Source organism: Portunus trituberculatus, chromosome 44, assembly GCF_017591435.1.
Source record: "Portunus trituberculatus isolate SZX2019 chromosome 44, ASM1759143v1, whole genome shotgun sequence".
Classification (NCBI taxonomy): domain Eukaryota; kingdom Metazoa; phylum Arthropoda; class Malacostraca; order Decapoda; family Portunidae; genus Portunus; species Portunus trituberculatus.
Genome location: NC_059298.1, coordinates 13,894,106 through 13,906,605, shown reverse-complemented (window position 1 = coordinate 13,906,605; position 12,500 = coordinate 13,894,106).

Genomic DNA, 12,500 nt, shown 5'->3' with positions numbered 1-12,500 from the left:
ACTCTTAAGAATACCTATAATAACTTTGTTTAGCCTTTGAAAAATAGTCGTGGTGAGAGCAAAGCGTTTCTAGATTGGTAACAGTTCCAATAACACATCAACACAATTCTTAAATTACTAACAGGAGAAACACTCTTAAGAATCTCTATAATATCCTTTATAACCTTTGAAAATAGTCGTGGTGAGATAGCAAAGCGTTTCTGAGTACGTGACGGTCTTAGTACCACATTAACACTATCCCTACGTTACTAACAGGTTCTACATTACTAACAGGAGGAACACTCTCAAGAATAGTCGTGGTGAGATAGCAAAGCGTTTCTGAATACGTGATGGTTAATGGTGTAAGTGGTGAGTGTTAGGTGCGAGGTGAATGTCATGCGGCGTCCATGAGCAAGGCCTAACCCACGCACTCAGCTGAGCATGGCATACGGGAAGCCGGACAAGATGTGTGGTCTCTGGTTGGCCTTGTCACGACGATCCAGCAGGTCACCGCAGCCACACAGGAAGGTGAGTGACCAGTCTGTGTCCGTGCTGCTTGTTGCCTCTTGTATTGACTCTTTGTTCTGTTCATTATTCTTTCCTCCTCCCCTACTCTTGATCCTACTCCTGCTCTTCATCCTCCGTTTCTTACTACTACTACTACTACTACTACTACTACTACTACTGTTACAACTGCTACTGGTGGTGCATTCACTGTTGCTCATCCTGCTATCGTTCCTCCTCTTCCTAGTCCTACTACTTACAACAACAACAACAACAACAACAACAACAACAACAACTACTACTACTACTAACAACTACTACTACTACTACTACGTACACTGCTGTTGCTACTCTTCGTCTATCATACCTCATGAGCTCTACACCTCCTCCTCCTCCTCCTCGTTCTCTTCCTCCCCTTTATCGTTCATCGTAAATCCCGCCCCAAGTGGCTATGACGCCCCGAGTGTCTCACGGGCGTCACTTTCCCCGCCCCCGGGAGGCTCCTCACCTAAACAAGACGTGCGAGGAGGAGGAGAACGTACATACAGGAATACAAAGGAAAGTCAAATAGCAACAGTAGGTCCTTGTCAGGCGGAAGAGGAAGAAAACTAAAAAAAAAAATAAATAATAAGATAAACAAATAAATAAATAAAGAAAGAAAGAAAGAATAAGAACAAAACAAAAAGTAGAACAAAAGAATAAAGATGAATACGATGACGAACAACAACAACAACAACAACAACAACAACAACAACAACAACAACCAACCAACCAACCAAAGAGAAAAGAAAAGAGAGAGAGAGAGAGAGAGAGAGAGAGAGAGAGAGAGAGAGAGAGAGAGAGAGAGAGAGAGAGAGAGACCACACACTGCATCTAGGTAAGTATATAAAAGAGGTATACATCTCAACATTAATCACTATAGCACCACCTCAGCCCTTCATCACTCTCTCCTCTGCCTCGCGTCCCGCCCCAAGAGAAGCGTCAAGTCAGGCCAGTAATGAAGCCTAACTGCCTGACCCTCTGTGCTGCTGTCCCCTCCTCACCACCACCACCACCACCACCACTACCCCGACTCAGGAATACGATAACGCAACTTTCTCTCTCATGTTTCTTCTCTTTTGTTTGCGTTTTTTGAGATTGGTTAAAGTTTTAGTCTACTTCGGGGCTTAAATTTTTCCGTTTCCTTTTCTTTTTTTTTACACTTCAGAGGACTTCAAGAGCTCTTTTTTTATTTTATCTCTTCTCTATTTTTGAAATTCCAATGGCTTCATCTTTTCTTTTCCTCACTTTTTTTTTCTACACGGACCAAGTTTTTCCTTCTTTCTTTCTTTTATTTTTTCTTATTTCAAGGTTGACTAACTCGCCCCACATCTTCGACCTTCGCGGCTCACACATAACAACTATAACCTCGAAACAAAACATACAGACATACGGACAAACAAACTGCGGGCTGTGTGTGTGTGTGTGTGTGTGTGTGTGTGTGTGTGTGCTTGGAAAGAGCAGCGGTATGTGCCACGTGTGTCTGAGGTGCAATGTGAGAAGGAAGCCATAGAGAGAGAGAGAGAGAGAGAGAGAGAGAGAGAGAGAGAGAGAGAGAGAGAGAGAGAGAGAGAGAGAGAGAGAGAGAGAGTGTGTGTGTGTGTGTGTGTGTGTGTGTGTGTGTGTGTGTGTGTGTGTGTGTGTGTGTGTGTGTGTGTGTGTGTGTAATTTGTCTATCTTCTATTCCCTCCTTCTCTCTTCTCACACTTCCTCTCCATTCATCTCTCTTATACTCTTACATCCTCTGACCTACCACTCACCACCCCCCTCTCTCTCTCTAAACCACAAAAGAAAAACACAAAGAGATACTTACTTGGCATACAAAAAATAAGACAAACTCTCATTAACTTCCCCTAGCAAAAGAAACACTAACGAACAAGTCTCTTCTTTAAGCGGGAAAGTGTGAAAGAAAAGACAAGAAAACAGTGACGGTTGCTGGGATGAGAAGCTTACTGAGGGATGGATAAATGGACGGATAGATGGATGGAGAGATGGGCAGACGAGAATATATTACCTGGATGAGCACTAATTAGATGGATAGTTTGGTAGGGGATGGGAGTATGGATGAATGGATGAATTTGTGGATGGATGGGTGGATGCATGGATAGGTAACGGATGTAAACAGGGAGAAAAGGAAAGGAAAGAAGGAAAAGAAGGAGAGAGAGAGAGAGAGAGAGAGAGAGAGAGAGAGAGAGAGAGAGAGAGAGAGAGAGAGAGAGAGAGAGAGAGAGAGAGAGAGAGAGAGAGAGAGAGCAGCCTGACACGAAGCCCTGAGGCCATAGCTCCTGGCGAGGCATGGCTGGCAGGAGGAGGAGGAGGAGGAGGAGGAGGAGGAGGAGGAGGAGGAGGAGGAGGAGGAGGAGGCGGTGCTCGTAATTAAGTAAACAAATGTATTTATGCTCTGTTTGCCTAGAGGGAGGGCGAGGCGGCGAGGAAAGAGAGGAATGAGGGAAAATAAGGAAAGAAGGGAGGTGAGGTGGTTAGCGAAAGAGGAATGGAAGGAAGAAAGGCAAGACAGCGAAGGAAAGTTAGAGGAAAGATGGAAAGTACGCAAGGTGTGGAGGAAAGAGGGAGAGGAATCAATGAGAGAAAGATTAATCACTATTTTGAAAGTTAAATTTAAACTAAGACATTAGTGAAAAAAAAAGAAGATAAAGAACAAAAGACAGAAGAAGAGGAAGAAAGGAGGAGGAAAAGTACACTTGTAGGGAAGCAAGGAAAGAATGAAGAGATGAATAAATAAATAAAAAATAAGGAAGAAAGGAAGGACGGAAATAAAGCAAGAAGACAAGGATAGAAATGAAATAGAAAGAAGGAAACAAGTAAAGGCGAGAGAGAAAAAATGAAACAAGTGAAAAAATGAAACAAGTGAAAAAATTACTAGAGAGAGAGAGAGAGAGAGAGAGAGAGAGAGAGAGAGAGAGATTACTGTGCAAGGAGGAGAGGAAAGACATGGGTGAGAGATGATGGAGGTGAGAGAGAGAGAGAGAGAGAGAGAGAGAGAGAGAGAGAGAGAGAGAGAGAGAGAGAGAGAGAGAGAGAGAGAGAGAGAGAGAGAGAGAGAGAGAGAGAGAGAGAGAGAGAGAGAGAGAGAGAGAGAGAGAGAGAGATAGGGGGAGGGATGGGGGGGACATGAGGAGGAAGGGAGATGAGAGAAGAGAGGAAGACGGTTAGAAATCTGATAATGAAGAGAGGGTGAAGCAGAAACAGGAAGATAAAAAGAGAAAGACAAACGAAGAAGGAGAGGAAGACAAGGACGGGGTAGGGAAGAGGTAAAAGACGAGAGGAAGAAGACAAGAATAAAAACAGAAGGATTATGAAATAGGAACAAAAATGATAAATAATAGAAGAAGGAAGAGGAAAATAGACATAAGAAGAAGGATCAATAAGAAGAGATGGAATAAGCAATGGAAACATGATAAAGAATGGAGATGAGAAGGATAAGGAATAAAAGGAGAGAAAAGGCAAAAGGGAGAGAAGGAAGACGAGAAAAAATAGGATAAAAAAAGATAATAAAATCATACAGAACACAGTTAGGAAATGAACGAAAGGAAAAAAAGGAGGAAGAGAATAAAGATAACAAAAAGGTGCAAAAATAAATATAAAGAACACAGAAGGAAGAGAAATAGAAGCAAAGGAAAAAGAAGAGAAAACACGAAGAGAAGAGTACATGGAGAAGAACAGAAAAGGAATAAGGGATAACATAAACAACGGTGTGAAATAACGAGCAAGATTAATTAGATTACATAAAACCACCAGATGCCAACAAGCTCTCTCTCTCTCTCTCTCTCTCTCTCTCTCTCTCTCTCTCTCTCTGCACACACTTCCTCACTCTTGATCTCATTATGCCCCTTCCTTTCCATTTTTTAGGATGGGAAGGGGAGGAGCAAGAAAAGGAAGAGGAGAAGTTGGAGGAGGAGGAAGAGGGGGAAGAAAGAGAGAGGGAGAGTGGAAGAAAAAAGAGTACTAGTAGTTGAGGAGATATATATAAGTACTTAAGACTAAGGAAGTTTGTGTGCCGGCCTGTGTGTGTGTGTGTGTGTGTGTGTCAGTGGCTTCCTTCCTCCTTCTTGCAACCAAACTCTGAGAAAACGCTGCGTCACACACACACACACACACACACACACACACACACACACACACACAGAGAGAGAGAGAGAGAGAGAGAGAGAGAGAGAGAGAGAGAGAGAGAGAGAGGCACCTTGTGTAGCTTCTGGGTGATGACGGAGATAAGGCGGAAAGGAGGGAGAGAGGGAGAGAGCCTGAGGGAGAAAGGAAGGGAGGGAGGGAAGAAATGAGCAACGACGGAAAGAAATAGAAGATAAAAAGGAGGAATAAAGATTGAAAGAAATAGGGAGGAAGGAATTAAATGAAGGAAAGAATGAAAGAAAAAATGAAAAGTATAATAAAAAATAATAAAAAAAAGCGGAAGAAAGGATGAAGAATTAGGGAAAGGAGGAAAGAAGGAAATAAAGAGGATAGATAACATATAGTAAAGGGAAGAAGAAATAGAAAACAAATAGAAAAAAAAATAAGTCAAAGAAAAGAAAAGATAACGAAAAAGTAGAAGAGAAGAGAAGGGAAAGGGAGATAGTGGAGAAAAAGAGAGATAAAGAAGTGGCAGAGGGTTAGAGGCATGGGAATAAAGTGGAGGAAGATAAGGGACGTTCATTACAAAAAGAGGACTTGAGAAGAGAATGGGAAAGAGAACGAAGGGAAGGAAGTGGAGTGGGTTTAGTACGCTTGGCAAATCTCCTTCACTTTTCTAACCTCCAAGATATGAGGGAATTAATTGAGGAGGATTGTCAAGAAGGCTTCACACGAAAGGGAGAGAGGGAGGGAGGGAGGAAGAAAGGAGGGAAGGAAGGAAGGAAGGAAGGAAGGAAGGAAGGAAGAAAAAAAGGAAAGAAGGAAGGAAGAAAGAAAGAAAGAAAGAAAGAAAGGAAGGAAGGAAGGAAGGAAGGAAGGAAAGAAAGAAGAAAGAAAGAAAGGAAGGAAAGAAAGAAAAAAGAAAGAAAAAAAAAAGAAAAAGAAAGAAAGGAAGGAAGGAAAGAAAACAAATACTAAATACATTAAAAGAAAATAACACAAAAGAAATAATGATAGGAATGAATGAAGGAAACACACACACACACACACACACACACACACACACACACACACACACACACACACACACGAAGAAAAGGAATGAAAGAAAGGAAAGAAAGAAAATAAAAACTAATAATATTTCCCTTAAAAAAAAATTCTGAACCCCACAAATCTTACCAAATATAGACAGACAGTGAGATGACGCGCCATACGTAGAAATACCCCCTGAATCACGTGTTACACCCAGACAGGACCTATAGAGCTGAGGGCGACGCTGACGAAGGCAATACAATACACAGAATGACGATTAAGACGCTGACCCTAAAAATACTGACGCAGAGGCTGACTGAGACTGAGCAAATGACTAATAGACTGTGTAATTGCATAGGAATGAGTTCTTATATCCGCGCCCATTGAGGGGGAAGGAGGGAGAGGCGAGAGGAGGATAACAAGCGATGGACTGGTGGTGTTGACGAGATTGGGAGAGAGTGAAGAGACTGTAATAAAGAGAAGGAATGGCTAAAGAAGATCTGTGAGTTGAGCCAGCCAACGATTGATGCTTAAAGATGAGGAGGAAGATGAGGAGGAAACGAATAAAAAAGAAGAAAATTAAGAAGACCCTTGACGCTGAGGAGGATGAGGAAAGAAGAAAAGAAAGAAAAAAAGAAAAGAAAAATTTCTTTAGAGATTAGAATTTAGAATTTGGAATTTATTGTAATTTTACAAAATAAGAAGAAAAGAAAAAACGACAACAGTAATAACAAAACAAGAATAGGAATAGTGTGTGTGTGTGTGTGTGTGTGTGTGTGTGTGTGTGTGTGTGTGTGTGTGTGTGTGTTGCCTTCTGTTGTCTCTTGTTTGACTAATGCGAGAAGCTGACGGAGGCGAAATACGGACGCTTAGTCTGTTGATTAAGAAGGAAACTACTCATAAAAGGAGGAGGAGGAGGAGGAGAGGAAAAGTTTGGTACCTGAATAGACACATGACACACAAGGAAATACCTCTCTCTCTCTCTCTCTCTCTCTCTCTCTCTCTCCCTAGGTTCAAAGAATGCAAAAAATTATAAAGAAACAAAGTAAGCAAGACGCAAGCACGCACACACACAGAGAGAGAGAGAGAGAGAGAGAGAGAGAGAGAGAGAGAGAGAGAGAGAGAGAGAGAGCTAAGGGTGCCAGCAGTCTGCCAGGTGACCCACCATCACCATCGCTACCACCACTCCCACCACCATCACTACCATCATCACACCCACCACCACCACCACCACCACCACCACCAGGAACAGAAATAGCAGACCGTAAAAAGGCCGGAGCATCGCACAGCGCACACACACACACACACACACACACACACACACACACACACACACACACATACTTCAACATCTGACAAACTAACTTAAGAAAGGATAAGAAAAAAAGTAAGGAGGGAAATCCGTGTCGTACTAAAATACTGTAACAGATAAATAAGAAAAATGATGATGATGATGATGATGATGATGATGATGATGATGATGATGAGAAGAAGGCCATGGATAAGAATAAATAAGAAAAACACAAGTAAAGATGAAACACCACTACCACTACTACCACCACCATCATCGCCACCGCCACCAAATGATACAAAAATAAATAAATAGGTAAAGCAACAACAATGAGACTAGCTACGCTCTTTACCCCCATAAGGAAACCTTGCTAACACTGCTCTACGGACGCGGCTCACATTTTATTACAGAAAACTTGGCAACGAGGGTGAAATATTTAGCCTCGAGGCCGCCTTACACACACACACACACACACACACACACACACACACACACTTAGAAAAGAAGAAGAGCACGACAAAAGGTGGAATACTGACCTACCTTACACTTATTAGGTAAAAAGCAATAATAAGCATAAACAAAATGTAGAAAAATAAATAAATCTATCTATACACAAAGGCGGAAATCCCACAGACACACACACACACACACACACACAAGCATTTTTTTAAGCCAGCAATAACTTACTGGCTGCCAAAATTTACTCAAAACTTAAGACGTCACGTGACACACACACACACAGATGGAAATATGAGACATTTGATAAGGTCCGTATGATATTTCTAAGAGCACGATCTCTGAAGCGACAAAGACACTAACACACACATTACGTCATTTCTTTAGTGACGCCACCACAAACTAAATAATAATACCTTTACCTGTACGTGTTCACTGTGGTGGTGGTGGTGGTGACGACATTCACCACCACCACTACCAACACAAGGCTTCCCTAACCTCCTCCTCCCACCACCACCACCACCACCACTTTCCCATTACCCATCTCCGTAAATCTCACGTGCACAAACTCTCAGGGTCGGCTCCCCCCGCCCCCATCCCTCTCCCTCTCTCTCTCTCTCTCTCTCTCTCTCTCTCTCTCTCTCTCTCTCTCGTGCCATGTGGTAAGTCTCTCTTGCCCAAAGCCATCGAGGACATCCTATTGTTTACGAGAGCGTGTGGTGGTGGTGGTGGTGGTGGTTGTGCTTCGGTCCGCGTTCGAAGCTTCGGATCTTCTATACTGAGTCACTTTCGTTTTTCTTCGCTTTTTTCTTTTTTTTTATTTGTCGTTGCATAGAGGAGGGATAAGGAAATGTATGAATAAATTTGCTTAGAGAGAGAGAGAGAGAGAGAGAGAGAGAGAGAGAGAGAGAGAGAGAGAGAGAGAGAGAGAGAGAGGGAGGGGGGAGAGAGAAAGGAAACGCGGCAAAAAAAGACAACCTTACATGCTAAGTAGTTAATTTTTCCCGCGTGTCACCTGTTACTTTTTCTCTCTCTCTCTCTCTCTCTCTCTCTTAACCATATTAAATACATTCCCCTTATGTCTAACCTCACACACACACACACACACACAGAGAGAGAGAGAGAGAGAGAGAGAGAGAGAGAGAGAGAGAGAGAGAGAGAGAGAGAGAGAGAGAGTTTCCGGAAGAAGAGGCGAAAGAGGTCATGATAATTTCCTGTTAGTTGAACGTCTACCTTCTTCTTTCCTTACCCTTTCCCACATCACACTCCACTAATTCTTAATCCCTTCAATACTGGGACACATTTTTACCTTGAGATTTGTGTCCGACAAGACATTAGACTAGACTATTGACATTAGGAATGGTCTATGGGGGTCAGAAGAATAATGGCCACAGTCTTCACTATTTTAACCCCCCTATAAGTTTCTGAAGCTGTATAAAACTGCCTAATAGTAAGCATAATGAATATCGAAACGAGGCATCGTACTCATGGTGTTAACACGTGCACTACATCTAGACATTCTAACAAGATCACGAAAAAAAGTTCAGTTACCTAAGAGTGTATTGAAAGACTTATCAATAATGTAAGGATAAGTGTCTTGATAATGCCTTCGTAAGACAGCACGAGTCAAAGGTAGAATATATGAAGCATGAAGCAGGCTGTAAGTTTTCGATTCTAGCAGTATAAAGAGGTGAGAGACAGAGAACACTATAATAAATGAACAGTATGAGGAGAAGTATCTTGAAACCTTCCTCTTGAGTCTGGGTAGCAGTGAATACGAAAACAGAAGGGAAGTTCTCGTGTTTAGCAGCAAGAGGTGAAAGATTGAGAATATTATCATAAGTGAAGTTATGAACAGTATGAAGTGTCTTGAAACCTTCCTCTTAAGTTTATGTAAGTCAAAAGTAGCAGTGAATACGGGAACAGAGAGAGGATTCTCGCATTTAGCAGCAAAAGAGGAGGAAGATTGAGAATAATATATATATAATAAATGGACAGTGTCTAGAAACTTTCCTTTTAAAACAATGTAAGTCAAAAGTAGAAGTGAATATGGAAAGGAGTTCTAGAGATTACCGGTAAAAAGAGATGAGATATTATATTAAGAATACTGAGCAATATATTACCGATTCTTCTATTGATAGGAAAAAGAGGAAGAAATAAAGAAGTTTCGGCTTTTTATTTTACTCACAAGCAGAAGAAAATTTGGAGCAGTGAAAAGTAATGAGAGGAAAAAAGACAAGGTGAAAAAAAAAGGTAATGCAGGACTAAATTTCGCCCCAAGCAGAGTCCTTCCTTCCTTCCATCCTTCCTTCGCTCGCTCGCCGCCAAACAGCAACAAAAGCCACCCAAACTTTCCAAGGAATTCCCTGCAGGCGGAACTTTCGTTGGCTGTTGTGGCGCTTTCACGACTTCCTCGATTCATGAAATACATACAAACACACACACACACACACACACACACACACACACACAAGCACGCAACAACCTGAAGGCATCTTTATTTCCCTGAACATCTCCTTCTGGCAGAGCCTCAGGGCGTCCCGGACCACCCATCCACCCACCACCACCATCACCACCACCACAATTACCGCTGCCGCCGCCAACGTCTCTTCCATGCGTCAGTTACTATTGTTTTTACTACTACTACTATACTACTACTACTACTACTACTACTACTACTACTACACGATCTAGCATTAACAATAATTACACTATCATCTTGAAAGGTTTCACGGAAGCTCATAATATTGTGTGTGTGTGTGTGTGTGTGTAATTCACTGTTTGATCTGCTGCAGTCTCTGACGAGACAGCCAGACGTTACCCTACGGAACGAGCTCAGAGCTCATTATTTCCGATCTTCGGATAGGCCTGAGACCAGGCACACACCACACACCGGAACAAGGTCACAACTCCTCGATTTACATCCCGTACTTACTCACTGCTAGGTGAACAGGGTGAACAGGGGCTACACGTGAAAGGAGACACAATCAAATATCTCCACCCGGCCGGGGAATCGAACCCCAGTCCTCTGGCTTGTGAAGCCAGCGCTCTAACCACTGAGCTACCGGGCCGTGTGTGTGTGTGTGTGTGTGTGTGTGTGTGTGTGTGTGTGTGTGTGTGTGTGTGTGTGTGTGTGTGTGTGTGTGTGTTCTATGAGGAGTGAAGGCCATTGATGATTCAGAATTGGCGCCTACTCTTCCAAATGTGTGTGTGTGTGTGTGTGTGTGTGTGTGTGTGTGTGTGTGTGTGTGTGTGTGTGCGCAGAGGCTCACCACAACAGCCCTGAACACAATCCAGCAGGGCACACAACTCAAGGGCGTTAGACAGAGTAACAGTTTATAAAGCTTGGCATGAATCAACTTTCCTGTATAATTAATCAAGAGAGAGAGAGAGAGAGAGAGAGAGAGAGAGAGAGAGAGAGAGAGAGAGAGAGAGAGAGAGAGACGTGGCACCATCGTGTTTGTTGACCTAACGCATCACTGACCTCGCCCGATTCAAGTCAGTTTGTGTGTTTGTATGATCAAAACTGACCAACCCCAGCTGCCCACCACCATCATCACCACCACCACACCGCCTCTGAGTTTGAGTCACTGTTGTTGAAGAAATACACCAAGAAATAAACATCAGAGAGAGAGAGAGAGAGAGAGAGAGAGAGAGAGAGAGAGAGAGAGAGAGAGAGAGAGAGAGACGAAAGAGGAAACACACTCTAGAAAAAGAAAATACAGAAAAGAGAAAGAAAAGATAAAGAAAAAAAGACAAACTATGATCCATCATTAGGATTCAAAATGATTGTTACAAGCCAAAATAAAGCGGTGATTAAAACAGTCACCAGCAGGATTCAGCAACACTCCATATCTAATCACCTATACATTCATATTTCACCACTGTCTACCCCAAAAGAAGCTAACCAGGCCGGAGGAAGATGACAGGAAAACTTTCAAAGCAATAGCACACCGATGACAATGTGAGATAATGGCTTGAGGAACGCCAGAAGATTCATAAAAGTGTCAAAGAGGCCCCATTCGCTTCTCGGAGACTTGACAGTGACCTAGAAATTAAATCATAGCTGTGCGTAGTGTTCATCAGATGTCATGTTCTCTTGGCCAGCACGCAACTCCCTCACTTCACAGACACGTATGGAAAAATAATGTTTCAATGCTTAACCTCACGAAATGATGCCACCCGCTTCTCTTAACGTCTGAGTCTCTCTCTCTCTCTCTCTCTCTCTCTCTCAGGCCGTGACCTTTATGCCACCTGTACCACAGCCTTAACTTCTGATCCTGGTTCGCACCCCAAGTGAATCCTTCCTAGTCGAGGTGAGAGAGAGAGAGAGAGAGAGAGAGAGAGAGAGAGAGAGAGAGAGAGAGAGAGCAAGGTCACCCACCCCATCTTGTCAGTCCATCCTCGCACACAAACAGGTCACACATCTGGCACGTGGCTCTCCAATGACCTCTCCAAGTATTGCACGTGACCTTGACCGACCACCTGCGTTACTTCCAGGGTCACACATGCACGCCAGGGACGCTATGTGTGCCACACGCTGCATGAACATACTATACATTGGCAAACTGACCGCAGGTAACTTTTTTTTTTCTGGTAAACAAACAACTTTCACCACAGCTCGAAAGCACCCAACTGCATTCTTCTTCTTTCTCTTGTCTGGCTATCGACTGCATTCTTTTCTCTTTCTTTTTTTAAGTAAATATGCACTGTAAATAAAGCATAAAGTCTAGAGACGGACTGCACCTGTTTCCTTATGTTTAAAAATTTATACAGTTAGTAGGAAAAGCAACAGCAACACCACCACTAACAACAATAACAGCAACACAACATTAAAAAATAAGTAAATAAATGAACCTGAGTACCCAAGGAATATAGAGTTCCAAAAGCATCATCCAAAAATTTGAGAAGGGTATTGAAACAGCGTCAGAATTAAGAGTCGCAATCCCGTAGGTAGCACAAGTTAGCCTCTCTGAACGTGGAAGAGCTTAACAAAACAAGTGGCAGGTGTTGACAGTGGAGTTTTGTACATGAGTATGGTAACATCTGCCAAGCTTTGCCTTATATGTTACTGTTCGCTGAGCATGCAAGTCAATAATGCTTGACATCA